The sequence below is a fragment of the Lissotriton helveticus genome, chromosome 9 (assembly GCF_964261635.1).
Source record: "Lissotriton helveticus chromosome 9, aLisHel1.1, whole genome shotgun sequence".
NCBI lineage: Eukaryota > Metazoa > Chordata > Amphibia > Caudata > Salamandridae > Lissotriton > Lissotriton helveticus.
In genome coordinates, this window is record NC_136070.1 from 678936443 (window position 1) to 678962174 (window position 25732).

The 25732-nt window shown below is 43.2% G+C and overlaps 1 long non-coding RNA gene across 1 annotated transcript; it reads left to right on the plus strand.

Moving 5' to 3' along the window:
• Nucleotides 1-18983: 18983 nt before the first annotated feature.
• LOC144782923 (uncharacterized) lies at nt 18984-21489 on the plus strand. Its single transcript, XR_013601316.1, has 3 exons — nt 18984-19296; nt 19599-19740; nt 21437-21489. It is a non-coding gene; the product is annotated as an uncharacterized LOC144782923 (long non-coding RNA).
• The last annotated feature ends 4243 nt before the right edge of the window (nt 21490-25732 follow it).

The following is a 25732-nucleotide window of genomic DNA, read 5'->3' on the forward strand; positions in this document are numbered from 1 at the left end:
TGAGTTCCACGTTCCAAGTTTGTCTCTGGCCTTGCATCTGGAGCATGCGCAGAAAGGACCTTCAAAATGGCTCATGACCCATTTGGACCCCCATTTCCCGTGATACGTGAAAAGTAAGCGAAAACAAATTAAAACATAGAAATGAATGAATGTATTACATGTCATGATTTCACATTTCAGGTTTCATCATTATAAAAATATACTATGCATTAATGGTAAGTGCAACGAACAATGTCACAAGAGCAGCAGCACAAGGCTTCACCACGTTATCAAAGCATAGTCATCTTATTGCATATTACGCATGCGCACCCTTTCCCTCCAAAACTATCTCTACACGAAGTCACGTGAGTGTGACTGACGCATGCGCAGAAGAGGAAAGTCAAGCAGCGGCCATTTTAGAATTACAAAAGTTATTCGTATTAATAAAACACATAAGCAAGCTTCTCTATCATACATATATATCGGAAATAAAAGATATTAGTAAAACGTACAATTCGTTACGAGGTTACAACGGTTTCGAGGTTCATGAATCGAGCAAGTCGCGATGCGAAATCTTGCTCTATCACATTCATCCCAGATGAAGATTTCAAATCCGTACTCTAATCTCTAGTCCTCTCGAAAATTGACTACTGCAACAATATCCTTTCCCGAACCCCCAAAGTCCACCTTGCCCCCCTCAAAACCATAATCAACCTGGTGGCCAGACTTATAACGGACAATAGACGTTTCAACCACATCTCTCCTTCCCTTAAAGTCCTTAAAATGCTTCCTCTCCAAGGCAGATCTGCCTACTAAACTGCCTGCATTACACACAAGGCACTTCACCTTAAGTCCCCGATCTACCTCTCAAGCAAACTCAAAATAGCAGGCTGCACCCATCAGTTGAGAAGCACCAACACACTCCTCCTCGTCCCCCCTCTTCAAAAAAAGAAAGCCTCTCAATCTCGTTCCTTCTCAGGTAAGGCTCCTAACATATCGAACACCCTCCCTATTGATTTATGCAGGAACCCCTCTTGCTTCAGCTTCAAAAAAGACCTCAAACTTTACCTGCTTATCGCCTACTCCTCCCTCTCCCCCAACTATCCACCCCTCGTCCTCCCCCCTGACTTATCTTCCCCCTCTCCCCTACGCTTTCTCCCCCTCCCCATCTCTGTGACCCCTTCCTTCCACTCCTTCACCCCTCCAGGCACATCAAACCTGCTTCCTATAAACACTAACCAAGTAGTTAATCCTCTTGTTACTGTAAATAATTGTTTGTACGCACTATATCTTTTCCTTCAAGCAGTTCCCTCTGCCGCTTATTTACCAACGCAAAATGTTATGTTTACTTTGTTCCCTATACTGATCTTAACTTAACACTGCACTTTATTACTGTATTTTTTACTTTATGATGTGTATTTCTTCGGATACTTTCCGACTGTATTATCTTCATACTTATGTAAAGCGCTCTGATACCCATGGATGTAGCCAGCGCTATAGAAAACCTTTCTAAATAAATACATTTATCTTAACAGGTCTGGGGACAGGTTATCACCACTCTGGGGCATTTGGCTTCCGTCCTGCCAGAGGAGCAACTAGATAAAGAGCTTCCATGGTTGGTTAAAGAGGTTGAAAGCCTCCAACCCCAGCTGCCTGCTGATATGGCATTTCGTTTGCTCAAGGTGAGTGTGACCTTGATTTGCTGTCCATGCCTGCCACTGCAACCATTCCCAAGTGATCCGCTCATAATGAACACCCTATCCCATAGTGAGAAATTAGCTTCAATTAAATAATAAATTATTGAGAAATGAGGACCAAATACAGAACTAAAGAATTCCATTGGTGAGTCACTTACACCACAGGTGGAGTTGTGCAATGGTTCAGGCCTCCATCATGTGCACTTTGGGCCAACATATTGGTATTCCACACCTGACACTACCAATGTTCTGAGTATCAGTAATTTTGAGTTACAGGAAAAGTTTATGATTCCAAGTTTGCCCCTAAGGTAACCATGAGAAATGGAAATACCACATCAATTCAGACTGTAATCCCCCACTATTTGACACACTCACCTCTAATAATTTCTTCGGCTTTGAGCTGGTGTATTGAGAGGAGAGATGAAGGGATTACGGTGAATATAGTTTTTCAAGCATTCATTCCAAATACTGAACCAGCTAAAATCTGAATTGTACACAATTTGTGAAGACAGCTTGAGAAGCAAAACTTGTATTTTTATTTGTTACATATGAAATCGGGATAAATAAAGGAAATATGTGAACCCAAACAATTGTGCTAGAATTAAAAAAGAACATCAACCTTGCTGCAATTTTTCCACTTGTTGTGATACTGGGTAAGTCAAATGTGGTTATTTAAGTGAAATCAAGCATACGGACGTTCCATATTGGTGCGTTAATCACAACAGAACAGCAAATCTTCAGTCACTAGAACCCAGCGATAGGTCCTGAGCAGCTATGAGGCATCCTGAAGCCTCAGTGACCGCTTAGAACATACAGAGAGACATTGTATCTTCTCTAGTCTGAGGGGCTGCTTACACCCTTTGAAATACAAGTTGGATACCACAAGTAAATGTTTAAAGGACTTTCACTAAAGAGCACAATGACTTTGCATTACACTCCTGGTGACCAAACATACAGGTAAAACAAGGTAATTTTAAGAGGGGCCCTGGAATTGTATCATGTTGGTAATCAATAATTTGTTGGCATTATTGAATACTACTTTTGGTTGCTATGTGAAATTTAAAAAAAAAAATAGCAAAGGAAATAGTCCACATATACTGGGGTTCATACTGTATTTGCTGAAAAAGCAAGAGAGACGTAGAGCTTGGTAAAAACATTATTGGGATCATTACTTCTTGAATCTTCCAATTTTCATTTCCACAGAAATATTGTTTGGAGAGGCTTTAGAATAAAAAGATTAGTGTCGAGGCTCTAAGTGGGCCAGTTTCTGCAGGGTCTGATCACTTACAGTTCAAAGGACAAGATATTCAAATTTTCTTACCAGGCCTTTTTTTGACAGACTCCACTTGGAATAAACATTTGAAAGCCAGCTAAAAACCAAAAACAAATCACAAAAGTTTGGTGTAAGACATACTGACCATGCACTTAATTTGAGCAATTTTTCCGATGATTCTTCTGAGTCTTCACTGTAGGTGAGAATTCTCCTAATTAGCATTGGTGAATCTAAATGTGTTCCTAAAACAGTTTTTAGGCACACATCTTTTGTCCTGCAGCTCCTGCCTCCAAGTTACCTGTGATTCTCATAAGCAAATGCTCCCACATTGAGGCACCTCTGTACTCTCTTGGTACACAGTCTGCATGGCTGCAAGTGGGACATTGAGGAACCTTGGTCCACAAATGTTAAAAGTGAAACAGGTGTAGTGGCACTGGGATCCAGGGCTTAGAAGAGCACCCAAATTAGGGCCTCATTAGGATGGCGGACGGACCTGCGTCCGTCCGCCACCCCCGTGGAAAAGGGACCGTCCGCATGGGCAGCGGCGGTCCCTCCATGCAAATTAGGATGTGACCGCCACCCTGGTGGTCACACCCTGGATCTTTAACCTTGTGGCGGGTGCTGCTTATAGCAGCACCCGCCGCAAGGTTAAAAAAGCATGTTTTACATTTACATACACAAAGCGGCAGGCACCGTGCGGTGCCTACTGCTTTGTGCATGCAAATGCAGGGGGTACCATAGGTACCCCCCATGTGCACCCCCACCCCCCCTTTACCCTGGGGGCCCTCAAGGGCCCCCCAGAAGCAAAGGTCCACATGCTTTTCCACGGCGGAAAAACCACCGCGGAAAAGCATGTTTACTCATGCTTACTAATTTGGCTGACGGTGTCTTGCAGACACCGCCACCAAATGGCCCGGCAAAACCCGCGGATCAGCGCCGCTGGTCCCACCACATTCCCACCGCCATCCTACTCTGGCGGCGGGTGTTTGATGTGGCCGCGGCGGTGAATCCGCATCCTCCGGGCCGGCGGTGGCTTCCGCCGGCCCGGAGGATGCGGATTCACCGCCATCCTAATGAGGCCCTTAATACTGTATTGTACTATTTAACAGAAAACAAGGAGCTGATTTCCTTTCAGTAGTGCCCATCTACCCGTGCTACATCTCAGTGTTCCCTCTATCTGGAGGTTTATCTGGTTGACTTTGTATGAGGATATATTGGGGGGGTGGAGCACTCCGGGATGAAGAGGGAGAACCAGGGGAATGAATAGGAGGTCACAGAGATGAGGAGGAATTAATGGAGGAGGAGGACCAGGTCTACCAGCAGGATTAAGAACACACTGAATTGGATGTCCAGGAAAATAAAGAGAAAGCTATAGCAGGAGGACCATGAGAAAGACCTGGAGGATAACACAGCCAAAGACCAGGATGACTGGGACCAACAGGACATGAGGATCAGTGAGCCCAAGAAAAAGAGGAGGCTCAGTAAAACTAGGATGAGAAGTAGAATGAGGAAGCACAGAAGGACCAGAACCAGAAGGCGAAAAAAGAGGAGAAGGATGGCCAAGTAGAAAAGGAAGACTATCAGGAGGACGAAGACCACCAGAAGAAGAAAAAGATGACCATATCCACGAGGAGAACCTAGACCACTACAAATACCGCACACAGGATGAGGAGACGGAAGATGACCATGAGGATGACTAGTAGGGGGTCAAGTGGGGAGAGGAGTTGGCCTAATGACTAGGGCAGTTGACCTTGAATCTGGGGAACCGGATTCGTGTTTCCACAATGACGCTGAACATCCTGTGATTCTGGGCAAATAACTTAATATCCCGTGCCTAAAAAAAGGAATGTGTCCTCATGTAATGCAACTGGTGCTATGTAAAGCGCTCTGACACCCGATACCGGGTCAAGTTCACGCTGTATACAACTCAATACATTTTCTTTACAAAGATGCCCATGAAGTTTTGGGACTTCAAGACCACCAGAAGGATTTGGAACACTAGAACCAACAGGGGACCAATACCATGCCCCAGAACTAAGAAAACCGAAAGGATCAAGACCAGGAGGACAAGAAAAAGGACTTCCAAGAGGTAGGAGAAAAAAAGAAGAAAACCAGGAGGAGGAAGACCAGAAAGAGGAGGAGGACCAAGAAGAGAAATAGGAGGTCAGGAGGTCCAGAACAACAGTCACCACCATGACCATCATGAAGGCCAACACCAAGATCGCTAGGAGGAATAGCACCAGAAGATTCAGAGTACCAGGATGAGGATGACCAGGACTAGCAGGACCACAAGCATAAGGACAAGGAAGATCATGAGGACCAATAGAACTCAGACCAAAAGGAAGAACAACTAGGACGGGCACAGCAAGAAGCACCATGGTGAAGATAATATTTACCAACAGAAGGATGGTCTCAGGAGGATGAGGGCCACTTATGAACAATGAACAATACCCAGGAGGCTAGGACCAAGAATATGTAGATGGAGACCAGGAGGATGAGTTTGAGGAAAACTACGAGGTGGCAGAGGGGAAAGAAGAGTAAGAGGATGTCCAGGAGGAAGAGATCTAGAAAAAAGAAGAGCATGAAAATCAACACAAAGATTAGGGGAACTAGGAAAAGGAAGACTTGGTAAACCAGGAGCATGAAGACAAAAGCCTACAGGTGGGAGACCAGGAAGAGGAGAATAACCAGGAGTAGAGGGACAAAGGCAACTAAGAAGACCAGGAGCACTAGGATTACTAGGTTCACCAAGAGAATTGGTGGACCATGACCAGGAGGATCAGGACACAACCATCAAGAGATTCACAAGAAGAAACATCGGTTGGACTAGGTACAGGAGTAGCAAAGGCAGAATGAGGATTTGAAAAAAGGAAAGGGAGAGCAACAAAACTGATTAGTGCCATAAAGAGCAAGACCAGCATGAGGACCAGAAACAGGAAGACCAAGACCAGGGAGGAAGGGACGAAGATGGCTAAGTGGATCTAGGCAACAGTACCATAAGAAGCAGGAGCAGCAGACAACCAAGAGAACTCGAACCACCAAGAGAATTAGGACAACCGAGACAAGGGCCATCAGCAAGAGTGGCTAGGAATACAGGGCCTACAATGACAAGTAGTGATTCTGAGCTATGTGTTAGGGCATGCCCCAGTTAAATGCTGCATATGTTTGGTTGTGGTTCCTTGATAGACCACAATCCAACATCTGATGCCAACAGAGAACACTACTATGTGAAGCACAGCAAGTCAAGAAAACAGACAAACCAGTGAAGAAATAATTAAACCTATGAATGGTCATCTGTCAACATGTACTTGTGGTAATGTCTATTAAGAATTAGAACACATGAGAGCTCATTCAGACACAAACTAACTCTGGCATTCATACAGAATTTACACTTTAAAGTTTGTAACTCACCACTGACCATCACCATTTCCTCAAATTGCCCTTTGGCCTCACCCCAGTTTTCTTATCTCCTTACAGACCCTTGAGTTATGCATGCAGGCAGCTGTTACTAAGAGTTGCAGAGGCCTGAATGGAACTGTGCCAAATGTTCTTGCAGCCCTGCATCACCTGGTAAGTATATACATGAGGATATACAAAGTATCTCAGTGGGAAACAACAGTCATTTCCTATGTAACATATTGTAAAAAATAAAAGAACCACATTGTTCCCATTTAAAGCAAGAGTGTTTTTAAAGGAAAACATTTGGGAAAAAATATTAAATTATAATCCATAAAAAGCCTTGTTAAGTGAAATCTCAACAACTGAAAAAAGAGCACATGCCATTTGCATTTTTCAATGTAACCAGGGGTCATGCCACTCGAAAGCAATCAGAGCAGGTTGTCTTCACATCGCTACTTAGTAGTGTGGGATCTTCACTTATTCACCACCAGGTTTCCCTACTGTGAACTAGATCCCCACATGTAGACCCAGGATCACCAAATGGTAGCAAATGTACAAAACGAAACATGAAAATCTGCTCATGCCTGCAACCCAGATGTGAGCTTCCATATTATATTGGTTTGGGTCATCCTGTAGTCAGAGATGGTGAAAGTTCTAATGGCCTTGTACTTTTCCTTCCCACTATATAATTTTTAAACATTTTCCCGACACATGACAAATTTCAGTGTGATTCATGCCAGACCAACACACAGAGTCTCATCAACATGAACCAATTATCATCAAGAATGCCAAGAAAGAAGATTATTGCAAAAACCATGTCAGAACTGTCAGCGTAGTGAGGTACTAGGCATGAGCCACCCATAAATCCACCTCTCTGCAACTATGACTCTCATAATAGGTAACAGAGAAGGATACCGACCTGAAAGAGAAACGTCTTTCCAAATAACAATGGTTTACAACAGAGACATAATCACTAACAAAGCTTATCTCGGAGGATCAATTGTCAATCTAGACTTTTCTATATAACATTTACTGGACTCTCTGTGACATTCCCAACAACAGGAAACCCAAAGCTTATACGGTTGATACAAAGAGGTTTAAAAACATCACATGTCATAAATCAATAGGTTTAATAATAAATAGTATATATCACATACATCTGATTAATAACATCAATTGAAGGAAATTCATTACTCATTCCACCAATATTGGACTCCCAGATAATGCTGTTTTCCACGCAATTGAATTTGCTCTAGCTCTGTATGGATCATGGCCCCACAAGGCCTCACAAACTCTTATGCTGTTATTCCCCGACTGAAAGTTATTTGCTGTTTGGATGTACGGGATTGGCTTTCAGATAGCCCAGCTTCCATTATTGTTTATTATTGCTTTGTTATTGACAGATCTGCACACCCTCAAGGGGAGTTTCCGATGAAAGGGAAGAGCCACTCAAGGTGTCCACAGCCATTATCTTGTCACTGGGTAAGTTGGTCAAAAATTGCATGTATGTTTATATTTGTGATACTGCAAGTATATTATGGACTTTACTAGGGATCAGGTCCTCAGAAAAATTAGTTTCTGTTCACTGCCCTGCATATAACTTGATCTTCCTAAAACCTAATATTGCTTGAGTTTGTATCTCCCTTCCCAGTGCCTTGGTTGACTTTTACTGGAACATGGAGTCCACTTTACTATATACAGCTATAGTAATCACATGAGTACTATGTGCTCCTAAGATCATCATTAAATGTTGTAGACCATTGATATCGTACCTCCTGGATATGAGTTGAAGAATATCCGTATATTTGGCCTTGATGACCTGCTCCCCTGCAATGAGTTTCTCCTTGCATGATTTTATGTTGTGTTATTTTTCATTTATGTCTATTTTTTCTCTTCACTTTACTCTTGCAGCCCATTCTCACTCTAGTGAGGTCCTTAAATATTTGGAAAGTAGCTTGATCCAGATGGGTGCAGAGTCCCGTGCAGTAACAATACAGCTGCTCTGCAAGCTTCTTGCTGAAACTGGTAAGACTGTCAATGGGTAGGTGGCAGTGTGTAATTTAGGTAGACATGGAGAATAGTTAAAGGACTAAAATTCGTGTCATGGAATCTGGAGCCCTAAATTATAGTCCCAACGTACTCCCTTACTTAACCAATATGGTGCAGCTCTAAGCAAAGCAGTTCAATTTCATATTCCTCAGCTATATTAACTGCGAATAGTTTCTGGTAGAGCACTATAATTTAAGATCAAGCCTCCCTTCCATCATCGATACAGAAAAGGGGGTGGTGATGAACAGAGTGTCTGAATTAAGCAGACCACTCTTACCCAGTCCAAAGATCAGGGCTTGATCCATCACCGTTATTTATCTCACTGCCCCATCCCAGCTCAGAACCTGGCTATATGCAAATTAGTCTGTCCCTGGCCCAGTGCATCATGGGAACAGGGCAGACCAAACTACCAAGCCAATTCTTCACCAGAAAGGAGACAAGCTACCGGGGACCGGTTTCTGGCATTTCAGCCTCTTCGGCCCGGCTTGCTTGAATCCTGATGGAGCAGTGAGAAAGGGACTCATGTCTGAGTATACCCTGCCACACCTATAGTGGCCAAAAACGATACAGAAAAGGGGGTGGTGATGAACAGAGTGTCTGAATTAAGCAGACCACTCTTACCCAGTCCAAAGATCAGGGCTTGATCCATCACCGTTATTTATCTCACTGCCCCATCCCAGCTCAGAACCTGGCTATATGCAAATTAGTCTGTCCCTGGCCCAGTGCATCATGGGAACAGGGCAGACCAAACTACCAAGCCAATTCTTCACCAGAAAGGAGACAAGCTACCGGGGACCGGTTTCTGGCATTTCAGCCTCTTCGGCCCGGCTTGCTTGAATCCTGATGGAGCAGTGAGAAAGGGACTCATGTCTGAGTATACCCTGCCACACCTATAGTGGCCAAAAACGATACAGAAAAGGGGGTGGTGATGAACAGAGTGTCTGAATTAAGCAGACCACTCTTACCCAGTCCAAAGATCAGGGCTTGATCCATCACCGTTATTTATCTCACTGCCCCATCCCAGCTCAGAACCTGGCTATATGCAAATTAGTCTGTCCCTGGCCCAGTGCATCATGGGAACAGGGCAGACCAAACTACCAAGCCAATTCTTCACCAGAAAGGAGACAAGCTACCGGGGACCGGTTTCTGGCATTTCAGCCTCTTCGGCCCGGCTTGCTTGAATCCTGATGGAGCAGTGAGAAAGGGACTCATGTCTGAGTATACCCTGCCACACCTATAGTGGCCAAAAACGATACAGAAAAGGGGGTGGTGATGAACAGAGTGTCTGAATTAAGCAGACCACTCTTACCCAGTCCAAAGATCAGGGCTTGATCCATCACCGTTATTTATCTCACTGCCCCATCCCAGCTCAGAACCTGGCTATATGCAAATTAGTCTGTCCCTGGCCCAGTGCATCATGGGAACAGGGCAGACCAAACTACCAAGCCAATTCTTCACCAGAAAGGAGACAAGCTACCGGGGACCGGTTTCTGGCATTTCAGCCTCTTTGGCCCGGCTTGCTTGAATCCTGATGGAGCAGTGAGAAAGGGACTCATGTCTGAGTATACCCTGCCACACCTATAGTGGCCAAAAACGATACAGAAAAGGGGGTGGTGATGAACAGAGTGTCTGAATTAAGCAGACCACTCTTACCCAGTCCAAAGATCAGGGCTTGATCCATCACCGTTATTTATCTCACTGCCCCATCCCAGCTCAGAACCTGGCTATATGCAAATTAGTCTGTCCCTGGCCCAGTGCATCATGGGAACAGGGCAGACCAAACTACCAAGCCAATTCTTCACCAGAAAGGAGACAAGCTACCGGGGACCGGTTTCTGGCATTTCAGCCTCTTCGGCCCGGCTTGCTTGAATCCTGATGGAGCAGTGAGAAAGGGACTCATGTCTGAGTATACCCTGCCACACCTATAGTGGCCAAAAACGATACAGAAAAGGGGGTGGTGATGAACAGAGTGTCTGAATTAAGCAGACCACTCTTACCCAGTCCAAAGATCAGGGCTTGATCCATCACCGTTATTTATCTCACTGCCCCATCCCAGCTCAGAACCTGGCTATATGCAAATTAGTCTGTCCCTGGCCCAGTGCATCATGGGAACAGGGCAGACCAAACTACCAAGCCAATTCTTCACCAGAAAGGAGACAAGCTACCGGGGACCGGTTTCTGGCATTTCAGCCTCTTCGGCCCGGCTTGCTTGAATCCTGATGGAGCAGTGAGAAAGGGACTCATGTCTGAGTATACCCTGCCACACCTATAGTGGCCAAAAACGATACAGAAAAGGGGGTGGTGATGAACAGAGTGTCTGAATTAAGCAGACCACTCTTACCCAGTCCAAAGATCAGGGCTTGATCCATCACCGTTATTTATCTCACTGCCCCATCCCAGCTCAGAACCTGGCTATATGCAAATTAGTCTGTCCCTGGCCCAGTGCATCATGGGAACAGGGCAGACCAAACTACCAAGCCAATTCTTCACCAGAAAGGAGACAAGCTACCGGGGACCGGTTTCTGGCATTTCAGCCTCTTCGGCCCGGCTTGCTTGAATCCTGATGGAGCAGTGAGAAAGGGACTCATGTCTGAGTATACCCTGCCACACCTATAGTGGCCAAAAACGATACAGAAAAGGGGGTGGTGATGAACAGAGTGTCTGAATTAAGCAGACCACTCTTACCCAGTCCAAAGATCAGGGCTTGATCCATCACCGTTATTTATCTCACTGCCCCATCCCAGCTCAGAACCTGGCTATATGCAAATTAGTCTGTCCCTGGCCCAGTGCATCATGGGAACAGGGCAGACCAAACTACCAAGCCAATTCTTCACCAGAAAGGAGACAAGCTACCGGGGACCGGTTTCTGGCATTTCAGCCTCTTCGGCCCGGCTTGCTTGAATCCTGATGGAGCAGTGAGAAAGGGACTCATGTCTGAGTATACCCTGCCACACCTATAGTGGCCAAAAACGATACAGAAAAGGGGGTGGTGATGAACAGAGTGTCTGAATTAAGCAGACCACTCTTACCCAGTCCAAAGATCAGGGCTTGATCCATCACCGTTATTTATCTCACTGCCCCATCCCAGCTCAGAACCTGGCTATATGCAAATTAGTCTGTCCCTGGCCCAGTGCATCATGGGAACAGGGCAGACCAAACTACCAAGCCAATTCTTCACCAGAAAGGAGACAAGCTACCGGGGACCGGTTTCTGGCATTTCAGCCTCTTCGGCCCGGCTTGCTTGAATCCTGATGGAGCAGTGAGAAAGGGACTCATGTCTGAGTATACCCTGCCACACCTATAGTGGCCAAAAACGATACAGAAAAGGGGGGTGGTGATGAACAGAGTGTCTGAATTAAGCAGACCACTCTTACCCAGTCCAAAGATCAGGGCTTGATCCATCACCGTTATTTATCTCACTGCCCCATCCCAGCTCAGAACCTGGCTATATGCAAATTAGTCTGTCCCTGGCCCAGTGCATCATGGGAACAGGGCAGACCAAACTACCAAGCCAATTCTTCACCAGAAAGGAGACAAGCTACCGGGGACCGGTTTCTGGCATTTCAGCCTCTTCGGCCCGGCTTGCTTGAATCCTGATGGAGCAGTGAGAAAGGGACTCATGTCTGAGTATACCCTGCCACACCTATAGTGGCCAAAAACGATACAGAAAAGGGGGTGGTGATGAACAGAGTGTCTGAATTAAGCAGACCACTCTTACCCAGTCCAAAGATCAGGGCTTGATCCATCACCGTTATTTATCTCACTGCCCCATCCCAGCTCAGAACCTGGCTATATGCAAATTAGTCTGTCCCTGGCCCAGTGCATCATGGGAATCATTTTGTCCCTTCCATCATCTTCAATAACATGAATTGTGGTGAAAAAATAAAGTAGTGGTCAAACAATGCCACCTCTGTCTTTTCCGTTAATTGTTCCCATTGTGAGCCATTAATGGACATGGACACTGTGAGCAGAGATCCTGACATAGATACTGGACAGGAATAAAAAGGGACATAAAATGTGGAGCAGGAAGACAAAGACACGCTCAGTGGGACATGATGACACAGACATGTACAGTGGAACAGGAAAGCATTGTTAGGCCCATGGGACTCACAGTCACAGACTCGCAAACCAAAACTAAAAGACAGGACCCCGGGGTGGTCAGCACAGTTGATAGCGGAAACTTCATCTACGTATCTATTAATCTTGATATTACTAGACAAAGACAATATCTGTGTGTTATGAACATTTGGTGTATGGCTTTATTTCATAGATTCAGAAGGTGCCTCTTATCTGGATGCTGTCTGTCACGTGCTTGAGGATGACAATCGCAAGGTACCATCAAGCTATTATGTGTGAAGCAATCTGTGTTAAAGCAGTTTCATACCCAACACCTCAATCTAATTAAAGTTTTGCACTTTTTGGATAGTGCAGTATTCTCTACTTACAAGGACCCAAAGCAGTGGTATGCATACCACAGTCTGTTGATTTTCTCCAAGGCAAATCTTCCTGGAGTCGTTGGGTCATGAAACCTCCATTTATGTGTGTCTGTTCAGTGCATCCTGTGTTCCATTGTTTCCCTGTCCAAGTGGACATATCCCAGTTTTCCTGTCCTACGCATTGGTCCCTAATTGTTGAATAAATGTGTGTTGAGAAACAATTATTTTGTGCTGTCCACGTGTTTGGTCTGTATTTCACATTGAGTTGGTCTGTAACACCCTTCACTGAAGAGGAGAGTGTTGATAATCAAATCAGGGGGTTTGAAGTTTAGAATAATAATACCTGCTCAAACCTTTAACAACCGGGGAGTAAGATATTTTGTTGATGAGTCAAAGGTCTCTTCCAAGAATGTTATTTGGGCTATGTCTCAGCAAAATCTCACCAAACGTGGATCAATAGTGCAGAATAATATTCAGTGTGCACATTTGAAAAGTCAAATTGTGATATAAAAGATGTATTGTCTGTAGAGATTGAAATATATGTAACTTTCTTGACGGCATATACGTCCACAATGTGCCCAACTTCAGTGACATTGAGAAAGCAGGTAACTTCAATAACAGCATCACCATGGTCAGCATGTAAGAAAGTACAGGACATAGGCATAAAGGAAAATCGCAAAAGTAATTTTCTTTTGATAATCAACAAAACCTGTATTTCCATAACTGGGTCTCTAATGTATTCTCTTTGGGGGGTGTAATGGGTTAGTCATTTTTAACCTCATGATATAAATCCAGTTGACTTTAGATACTTGACAGACTAAACCAGAAACATGAGAGACAGGACTATGCGAGGAACGTTAGAATCACAGAAATCAAACATGGATGTATTCTTTGGTGGTTGAAGCCAATGGGGCCAGCTTGTGCAAATATGCAGCATACAGAGCCATATTAGGGACGTGAATTTTAACCCTGATACGTGGATATAGGAGACCGTGACTATTTACGGTCTTGAGACCAAATGACTTCTTGAAAGTGATATGGACCAACCAAACATCAAGGTGTGGGATAATGGACTTTCAGTACTTTAACCCATTTGTTAACTGATGGCAGAGTGGGGATGGTGTAGGTTTGCTATATCCTGCGGGTGGAGTAGGAAAGAGGCCATCATTCTTCCCACAGACTACTATTGGTTGTTTTCATTCCCACAGTAGTGAAATCCACAGCCTATTTTTCAGTCTCATTTTTTGTAATCAATACCAGGTCCTGAGAGGTTCTTTGTTGATTGTAACCTACCTGGACATATTTTGCAATCTTTTACCAAGTCCCAGGCACCTATTGAAGGTGTAGTCTACCTGGAATGTTTGAATATTTCCTCAATTGCACTTCGGTCAGACACTCTGTAAAAACAGTTAAATTAAATTGACTCCAGTTTCATTCTCAGACTGTCTTAATAACCCTTTTCCAATATTTTTATAAAGGTTGCATCCAGGTACTAGCTTTCCACACATAACAAAATGTATCTTTCTATCCTCTGTGAAAAAAGGGAAGGAGAGATTGTATGGTTTCCTCACACTCCCTTGCTGCTCCCTCACCAGAATGTGGGATTTGATCCTATTTATATAGTAGTAGAAATTCTTTATTTAGATATAACACAGATATCTTTAAAAGAGGATTACATAGTTCACGTTGTATACAACTTATTAAAAATAAAAACAACAAGACAGTCAATTAGCCAGGAATGATAAAAATAGGGGTCTTCCGCATCCTCAACCTCCTAGGTCCATAAAAAAAAATTATTTTTATAAGGATAAAAACCAGAAGAAAAAAGAAAAAAAAAGAAAAATAGTACAAAAGTTAAAATCTAATATACTGGGAACTTCACCCCATTTACTTTACTCTCACTGAGTTGGATATCAAACAACTAAAAAACGACCCAATTCTCCTAGGGGTACTACTCATATTCTTTTCGTTTCATCCCCCTAGAAATTTGGGATGTATCGTAAGGGTCATTAAGTAATAAAAAAGAAAAAGGAAATAAGAGGGAGGATTTAGCAGGACCTCTTTAAGTTAAAATTACGATAAGCTTGCTGGATGAACTTTGTGAGTCTGATATTCAAGTCAGTGTTTTCAGGGTTCAGAGCCACAATGATGGCTTGCCTGCAGGTTCGGGCGCCCAACCTATTCCATTCGGGTTTTAGTTTGCACCTGCGTTGGAGGTTAAAGGCTGGGCAAAGGCAAACCACGTGTAGCAATGTTTCGGCTGTTTTACCGCACCCTCTGCAGGTTAGATCTTCCACTGTCCGTCTCCAAGGAGGTAAATCTTGCAGAAAACGCCAATCACCCATTCTAATGGCTATAAGGGTTCGTTTTAGATACAGTGGATATGTGCAGGAAAAGTAAGCGGCGGGGAGTAGCCGACTGTAAGAATTTACAAGGGCCCAAGAATGGCTGCGTTTTGAGAAGAGTGCTTTGTCTGTGATGAGTGATCTCATTCTTACACATTTTTTGATGGCGATTTTAAACGCTGTCTGACTGGGGTTAAGAGCCCATAGGTCACCTGCTGACATTTGTTGAATGTAGTCCTTAAAAAGGCGACCAAACGTTCCACCTGGATTTTTCTGGGAGATTTCCAGCCAGACTAGAGATTCTAGTGAGCCTGGGTTAGCCTGCCTCAGCTTGTGACACAAGTTTAGATATGATCCTATTTATATGTCAAAAGGGTTTCTCACTAAACATGCTTACCATTTTTTTTATTATAGGTTATTCTTGCTACTTTAGGTTTAATATCCAGTTTAACATCCAAAGGTTATTAGGATAGGAATGGAAGAGCTGTGATTGAATATGTGCTCAAAAAGTACAACCTCCTCACCAAAGAGAAAGTAAGTGGTAGATGTACATATTTGTTTAAGTGAATGTGTTAGGGAACAGCAACCGTAGTCAGTCAAAAATAAATAAGGGAACCTTTTAGCCCCCTTGTGCCCCGATGAAGCTCCTATGTCATATAATATAGATCTGCAGTGTTCCATATTGACCCCGGGTGGTGGAATATAGACCTTGTGTCCCTCTATTTTGTTCTCATAGGCCCGCCTTGACATTCCATGTTCTCCATTTGAGCCAAATGTTTCCCCACTACCACTCCAGTGTGTCTTTCACCCTCCCTCACTTTAAAGGTCTCCCTTGCTCCATCTATCTGCTTTTATTTGCACCTGAAATAAAAATGCTCAGACACCATGGGAATGGCACAGGATCCACAGCAGTGCTCACAGGCAGTGCAGAGGCCTACCACACAATCCAGCCTATGAAAGGCAACTGACCATTAGACTTTACCAGAGCTTCTAGGGTGATTGGGCAAGGTACAAGGGCATTCCACTACTGCACTTAAATGATATCACTGACAGTGTATTATCCTGTTACATACCCTTCTTTACTGTTCAAATGCCTGACAGGGCAAATTAACAAATCCTGCACAAAGTAGCACAAATATACTTCAAATCAATATTTCATATCAACATTGTCTCTCAAAAATGTAGTTCCTGGTATTCTTTTGTCCTTATTAGGAGTAAAAAGTCCCATAATATAGCACATACTTCCCCATCAAGCGGTGGGGGCAGGGTGCATGAGCATCCCAATCCCTGTGGTAAGGATGAGAGACTACCTTGGGGTGCCTGAGGTGCAATGTCTCAGGTGTAGTGTCCCATGTATCAGACACTTACATATTATAAGTGAGTCCACCAATATATCTGCTGTATATGAATGCTATACCCTTCCCTTCCAAATTACTGAATAATAATACAGAGCAGAGCATGAGAGCATAACCTCATTCATACATTTTTATTTACATGTTTGAGGTGATTGATTTTGTTATCACATTTGAATTTAAGCCAAGAGATTCTCTTTGGCTTGCAACTTGGATTAGGAAGTTGTAATGTTTTGACTCTCACATCTCTTGTCCCTCCATAAGGAGAGAAAACATAGTGAAAATTATGTGACAATACATGTTACTTTACTTCTCTTGCTTTCCATATTTTCACAGTGTACTAGTCACATGGATCATGAGTCTGATGTTGAGGAAGAGACCATCTGCATTCAAATCTCTCAGTTCCTCAATAAAATTGCATTACGCCATAGAAATACTGATGAGGTAAGTGAGAAGGATGTGGAGCAAGGTGGGACATTTAACTAGAGTGTAGAAAATATAAATTGCAGAATATCCAGAAAGTCCTGATTTCCCAGGTGATCTTAATTATCCTCCACCTCACATACAAGCATGTTTTAGTAAAGCTCCCTCTACTCCAGGGTTGTATGTGGGAACCATGCAGGCATTCATCACGCCTGCCTTAACAACGTGGTCTGAACCACAAATGCGTGTTTAAAATGCATTCCTTTACCACACAAGTTGTTACGATGACTTGCCTTAGGGATATTTCACATCAATAGGGTCTTGCATTCCCAACAATGGCTTTGCATACTCTGGTACATTGATAAAGATAATTATATGAAGATAACAGCAGATAATGAGATCATTTGCAAAGTTCAGCTCACTTGCAGGGTTTTTGGAGAGTAAATGTTGCACACATTTTCTGCAAATAATGTCTTCATTCTCCTTGGATGCAGAGCCACAGATTGTAGCATTAAACAGGGTTGGTGCTACATGAGTGTAATACTAGGCATCTGCCTTGGACACCATCAGCAAGGAAAGGTATGAGGAAGGGTAAGAATTAAATGTAGCCCCATCTCCAGGAGAGGTGGACCTAGAAAATGACACATGACCTTAGGTGCCAAAAACCCTCCCACCGGGAATGACTGTTTATCTGTGGAAATAAAGCCTTATTAAATGCTAATGATACAAATAACGCATTTGCCGGTCTTTCTTGCAGGAATTTTGGAAAGAGATTTTAAGGTACATGCTGGAAGAGGACTATACTTCATCTGTGCCAGCTCTGTGCCAGATGCTACTTGTTGTGGATAAACGAGCAAGCATCAACTTTCAGAAATGTGGTGAGTCTTATGCATCCCACTCATTGATACTGTGGGATTGATCATTGAAGGTGGTTAATGCTTCCTTCTCAGCTCCCCAGATCACCTCTTACATAGTCATGATATGGCATGAGGTAAAAAATCAGTCCATTAGCTCAGGAGTTGTGGTTGATTTAATATAGCATGTGGGTGTCCTTCTTTCAAATAACAGTTTCTGCTCTCCTTTTAGAGTTATATGTATTTGTGCCAATGTTGCTGCTCTCTACATACTTTCTGCAGTTTGCCAGCCATAAAGTTACTTTCCTGTTGGTTTCATCCCTTCATCTGGTAAATGCTCTCAACCCCTGTCAACTGTCCCAGGTTTCCACACTCTGTGAGGCTACTCAGTCCTCTAATGCTCCTCTGCATACCTTGGAGTGTTTTTGCTCTCTTTGGAATTACTTCTGTCTGGCATGCTGATCAGACCCTTCTGGGTATGGTACCTATTTATACGTGTTTAATTTTGTTGACAGCAACAGGGGTGTATTTTATTTCTCCATGGAGTTACTTTTAGTTATTATATTTTTCTCTGCAATGTTTCTGGTTCAACATTTTGGACCTCAGATCCAGACTAGAATACAAGTAATTGGCCCCCACTTGACTTATGGACCTGGTACACAAGGATGCCTGCTCAATGAGGGTAAGTGAAAAACAATATTTTGACTGACTCCAAGGTTAGGAGGAAGATTTGCATCTGTGGGTGAGTACCTGTAATTGCATGCTGCATTTCCAGGGTTCCAATTAGCTCTCCTCACTCAGTTTTCCATTGGCTGTGTTGCTAAAGTGCAAGTGACCTGGACAGATGGTATCATAGTCTATTTCTTTGTCATCTGTGTTACGGGGTCGTAAGCAGAAGAGAACAGGCAATATGTGCCCCTATATTGCCTGCCTCACAGGTCATTAACATTATTAGAAAATGGATATGCAAGAACATGTTCTGGAGTCCTATTTTCTTACGGGTATCCGCTGTCACAGAATGACATGGTCCATTCAGGATGCAAAGCAGGTCCACATCTCCTGCGGCATCCTCTCTTATCCCAATGAAGACTTTTGCCCCGCAATGACAGCTGCAGGGGGGATCTGTGCATGACAGCTTAGGTCATTCCTTGACAGCAACTGCTGGGGGTGGGAGGGGGAGCATTGTAACATAGGACATCGAGGCACCTTACAACTCTAGCAGCAACCTTAGTGGTAGGGGACCTTTGCCAGTATCTGCAGTGATCTCAAAGTATCCTCATGACCTCTAGAGCATCAATGAAATGTCACCCATCACCCCACCCTCTTCTTAGCAGGTACAACTATGTGTCATAAGTGTGTGTATCAGCCATATATCTTTCTTTAGCAAGTGTTACTCAGTATTATATGACGTGAGTATGCCACAGCTTCTCTCTTTTGTATCTAAACAGCTAAAGGCCTTCCAATGCGCAGCCTGTTCATCAGACTACTAGTGAGTATCACATACCACCCCCACCACATTCCACCAGATCCCTTTTCCCAAGTTATTTGCTGGCATTTCTATACAACTTGCCCATGAAGATCTTGAATTCAACTCAGCTTTTATGCATATGAATTTGATGGTTTTATTTCCAGTCAATTGCTTATCAGTACAACATACTGCTTACATTGTACAGAAACAGCCAAAATGTGGATTGTATAGAAAACAAGATAGCATTTACAGATACTTTAAAGCCCAGAGTATAAGACCTGATGAAATGATCACGTTTTGAATACTTTGTTGTGGATTTTCAGGTAATTTCTTCTAATCCCCAATGGGATGTCGAAAGGGGAACCTCGGTGTTGGCTCTTCTCGAGCACCTGATTCCTGCAAACTACCCATTTCTAGTGGGACTCGCCAAAATGAAGATTCCGCCCCTGATAGCATATTTAGAAGGTAAGACACCAAAGCATGAGCCAGTGAGCACACAAATTAAACAAGCACTAATGGCATTTAAACAAGCATTGACAAAGCCTATAATTCTGGTGTTCGCTGCTAGCTTTTAGGCTTTGTCACGCTTGTATTTTTTAACAGTTTTTGTAAAACTTTTTTTGTGGGAAGAGACGTCAGGTACTAACCAAGATAAAAAACATATTGTCTAAAGTATAAAATATTGTTTTGGTCTTGAAAAGTTCACATTCGCATAGTAGTCCCTGGAACTAAAGAAAAATACTTTGGGTGTGAATATACTCTTTATGTAAAAGTAGAATGTCATCACTCAGTGAAGTTAGCCTAGGGCTGATTGGCCCATTGTGAATGCTGTGGAGCACAGAAGAGAATGTGTTTGATATGACACAATAGATCCGCAAATGAGGAGGTCTGTATAAGTAAGCAACAAAAAAAAAAAGAAAGAAATACACACAGTCATTTTTTGTAGCCGGCTGCTGCCATACTCCAAACCGCATAGACAGAAGCTTCATGCAAGTTCTGTGTTCCTTCCTCATGTTGACAGCAATCGTTTGCTAAAAATCAGTTAGTGACAAAGCTTCTGCAATGAAGTGCTTTAGCTGTCAGACGCAAGCTTGATCACATAAAGAAGCGGTATCTTGAATCCATGTTTTAAAGTGCACATTTGCTCAAAGATTCCATGAACAAAGAAAAAATACATTTTCAATATATCCAAGGCCATCATGATTATTACACTTCTCAGATCCGCAACAGGTCTTATATTTCAATTGTGACTTATTTTAACAATGTAATATCACCACTTCTTTGAAATTATTGAGCTTGAAAAAAGACCACAGGTGGCTTCAATACAAAACACATTTATTAACACCAAACGTTGTCTCTACTTTTATATTAGAAGCAGGTATTAGTCAGGGTACATGGGAGGGTAGATTAGCCTACTTAGGCATAACATTGTTTGCATGAAGAGTAAGGCTGAACAGGGTATTTCACCGCAAGTAATATGTAGGAAAATGTTAGGACACTGGTTCAACCATTAGTTGCAGTTAAAATAAATGTTTTAAATGTTGTATAACTGTATTCTACTATGTGAGAATTTCAAAGTGAGGGACATTAAGAAGAGTTAGTTATATTACGGGGGTAGTAATGAATTGATATGTATTACTGTTAGGTTGCACACCCTTGTTTTCTGAAACACAAGACATATTTCAGCCTGTGTATACCAGATATCATGCCGAAGTGTTTTTAATGTGTTTTTAGGTAGATATTACTTATTATAATTTCATTTAAGTGAATTATGAAGTGTTAAAATCATTTTGGTCTTGGATATAGTAAAAGAGTATTTGTCTATGTGTATGTAATTTTAGAGCAAGTATGCACTTTTTAACTCTGAACTATGATGGTGATCCCCTTTGTGATCACAGTTGCACCTGACAGCCAAAATGTTTAAGGGCGGAAGTAATACACTGATTTAAGGAGTTAAGAGTAACATCAAGTGCACATGAATAAGTGAGGGCCTTGCAATCAATTACTAGGTGAGGCTGAACCAACAGACACATTTTTCACACTTTGAATTGTGTGATTCTACTTCTGCTAGTGCTTGGTATGTAAGCCCATGGCCTTTAAAATGCGTCTTGACGTTTACCTTTACTTACCTATATATCTTTTTTTCCAACTGCTATTTCAGCTTCAACGGAAAGAACCTTTGACTTGGCACAGTGGAAATGCATCCTTGTTTCAGTAAGGATTATTTGCTAATGAATGTCACACATGACTCTTGACTCATTGTTTTCTTCCATAACCAGTCATTCAGAGTGAATATATGCAGATATTTAATTCACCCCTTCATAGTGCTGTTCTGCTACGTGGTTGCAATATTTTCACCATATTTCTATTGTTTCTCTGGATTATGATCCTTTCTATGACCTTGATTATGATTGGGCACCGAGGGGGAGAAACCGTACTGGGTACACAACATTTTCTTGGGATGTAATATCTACCAGCAGCATTAATAACCTCTTTGGCCCAAGTTGACACTCATAAAATTGAAAATTACGTACTTACTGCACCTAGTCCTTGTATGTATCAGAGTGTATCCCCATGTTTTACTCAGGTAAATTACAGGCTCTGCTGTGATTAATCCATTACTCATATATTTGACTGCTGTTGCACAGGGCTAAAAATGTAGCCACAAATTGGTAATCGGGAACTCTATCTATTTTTGTCCCCAGAATAGTCACAGTAGCACAAAGTTCTTTTTTTCCATGGATTGTCACAATATTTCTCTTCCTGCTCTACCCACTGCTTTTTAAAGTATCAGTATGTTCATATTATGCAGTTGGCTTGGCACATGATCAGTGCTCCCTATCTTCGTCTGAATTATCACTCTGTCACTGTTCCAGTTCAACCTTGTGATGGCCAAATAATAGCTTTCTCTATTCATCCCTTTGTCATCCCACTACTACTTGGTTCCTTTTTAATTCCCAGACAGTCACATTAACTGTATTTTGATGAGGTCATCACACTCCACTGTGCTATTATTGTGCTCCTTGTAGGAAGGTGGAATCTGACTACATGGTTGTCCCCACTTTTTTCCTTGTGTTTTGATGGTTTTTGACCTAGTTTGGCTGGGAACCTGCTAACCAGGTCCCCAGCCTGTCTGCTTTCTCTTATGAATTGATTCCATGTACTTTAGATACACTCCAGATTGGATTCTAGGTTACCCTCATAAATATCTATTATATGGTATACTATGTACCCAGGGCATAGGTACCCCAGAGGCCTTCCAGAGGCTACAGCATGTATTATACCACCCCTGGGAAGCCTTCCAAAATGACATACCAGGCCTGCTACACCAGCCTGTGTAAGGTGGTGTATGCACCCCTTACTCATATATAGGTTTCCTATATCTACCTTATTACTACACATATGTACCTATCAGTCACCCCTATGGCAGGCCTTATCAATCCTGAAGGCAGGGTGCTGGAATTGGTGTGAGAGGGTGCCCATGCATGAACAGAGCCCCTCTTTAGCCTTCAGAATCTATCTTCCGGGGTTGCTAGTGATGCAGCCTAGACCATATACTCTTAAGTGCGGTATAACCTCGTGGCTTCACAGGACCATGTGGTTTTTGGGGTAAAAAACACCTTGGAATCATACCTCCACAACAGTAACTGGTGTGGGAGGTATGATTTCTCCATGGTAGAACCACTAGTGTGGGGCACCGGGCTACCCGGCACTAGCTTTCCTTAACCCTGGCATCACAAAATGGATGCTGCAGCCACAGACAGGAGTCTGGCCTCCTGCTGCGGGACAACATTCTGGCAGGGGAGGCCTGGACTAAAAGTTTCCTGTCACAGGGAGGTGTAATCACCTCCCAGACAGGCTTTAGTGTATTTGGGTCTGTGCAGGTGCACTCCAAGAGTGCTTTGAAGTCTGCACTCGGGGCACATTTGGTGTCCCCGTGCATAGCCCAGTTCATACCAGTTGCAGGGGCTACCAGCCCCTGCTCTGGCATGAAACTGGACAAAGAAAATAAGTGTAGCTACCCCTCTTCCCAAACCCTCCCATAGGTGGGTCCCCAGAGTTTGTCTCACCCCTTCCTTGGGTATAAAGTAGGAACCCCTGACTACAGGACTTTAGATTTACCTGGACGAAACTCTGATACTGAATCCTGGAACTTCGACGATCTACATGACACTAGATGACTGAAGAATCTCCCTTGGAGTAAAGGAGTTACTCCCCTGCGTGGTAGGCACCAAAGACGCATCTGACCGGTTTACATCTCCGAAGCTCCCTCTAGACTCCAAAGGATTTGCAATACAGGAGGTGGGTTTCCAGACGTCCCAGAGGCGAACCCGAGCTCTCAGAAAGGCTGAGACCCGTAGCCCTCGTGGGGACAGTGGAACCGGAACCCCTGGACACCTTGCACATTTGCAAGTGCATATGCTTCTTGGCGATCCTTGAGGCTGTGCTTTGGGTTACTTGTAGTCCAGACCCCGAGCAGCATTTCCACCAAAGATTGTTGGGCTACACTCCACGAGTGTTTAGTGAGCCAACCCTTTGTGTTTTCTCTCGAGGTACCTTCGCGATCCCTGGTTCGTCGACCTGTGGGTCCCTGAGAAGGCAACTTTAACTTTACTTGGGCTTCCCTGGTTGCTCCAGATGTGCCCTGACTCTAAATCACTTGGTGAATCCCCTGGACCCTGCTGATCCACACCGAAGCATCTTTTCTCCTTCTGCATGTTTTGCTGTTGCTAAGGCTTGTGTTCAATCGAGCATCGACATGCTTTGTGGGGCAGCTCAAATCCAGCTCCTGGTCATCGTCTATGCCTCCGGGTCCTCGTTGCTGCAGAGTCAAGCTTCACCTCTTCGCACCTGAATCACCCGACATCGGTGGGCCTCGTCTATTATGCCACTGTTCACTGGCAAGTGACCCAGACTCTGTCCCCTCTGCTTTCAGGTTCTTCACATTTTCAATCCAGGCTTGGATCACACTGGACACTTTCCTTCTTCATGGCAGCAGCACTTTGCAGCAGGTCGCCATTGAAAACAGCAACAATTCTCAACACCATATGACACCTATGCACCCGGCTTCTCTGGGTGAGGTAACTTGAGTTCTCCGGTGCACCTGTGGGTGTTGGCCCTAGAACCCCTTAAGTCTAAAGGGGTCTGCTCAAAGTCCTCTCCTAAGTGTCCTTAAACTTTAAAATTTCGACGTGACTTTCCCCATAGAAGCTAACGGAGCTCGCAGCTGTGTTCTCTCACTGCACACGTCACCCATGGGTCCCTTGAATCACTACCTTGGGTGGTTCCTTGGGGTCCCTGCGATTCTACATGCTCTAGGCCTTGTGTCCAGTCAAGTCGTGGTTCTTATACCACTTTCTTAATATATAGTTTGGTCTCCCCGTGGGGCCCATTGTGTATTGTGCTATTTACTTAAGTTCTGTTGTGTACCTGGCTCTGTAATCTCATAAAGAGATTCCTAGAGAGTGTTTAGTAATCAATACAACATATATATATATATATATATATATATATATATATATATATATATATATATATATATATATATATATATATATACCTTGGTTGGTTCTCCTTTCATTTAGACATTCAAGTGGGTATGATCTGGTAAACCAAGCTGCTTTACACTCCTTCAAGACTTAGCCTAAAGCCTGCTCTCCATAGTTACCACTAGGATAGTTTTCAATAAAGTTTGTCTTAACCTATCATCAATAAGAATTGTTTGGACTGGTGCAAGGTGCCCACTATAACTAGTGGACAGCATTTGTCAGACCAACTTCTCACACTTCTGAGATGCAATTTTCTTTTCCTTGTGGTCAGTCTTCACCCTTGTTAAAATTAAATTTACATTTGGCCCCCATGCTGTTGATCGAAGAGTCTATATGTTTGCATTCTGCTCCTAAGTATGTGATATTGTTGCACAGTCTCTATCTGCTTTCTGTCTGGAATTGCTGCACTGTTGCTCTTTTCACAGTAATTTGTTGGCAGCATGCTTTTGTTTCATGTGTTTCTTTGTAAATCATGGACACTGTAAAGGTCTCCTTGTTTCTTCTGAACACTGATTTAACATCATACTAGTTAAGCGTTGCTGTATGTGTTCTCTGGTTCTTCTGCCATCATAATCTTTCTTCATTACTGAGGTTGTTGTTAGCCGTAGTTTGTTCACTCATCTTCTCAAAGTCAATGCAGCCAGACGTCAGCTGTAGACACTGCATTTAAATATATATTACTGTGTTAAAGTTTTTTCTGTTTTCTTTGCAGTTCCTGGGGTCCATCCTGAAGCAAGTCCCATACAGAGAATGGCACGTCTCATTAATGGAGGAGTTCAGCTTTCAGATTCCCAGTTTCGTCCATCATGAGAATGAGGAGGTTAGTGCTCTCAAAGGTCAGCATTGAACCACTGGGGAAGTCAATTTAACACAAAGGCAGAGAAGGATAGAACTGTGTATTCCAATTG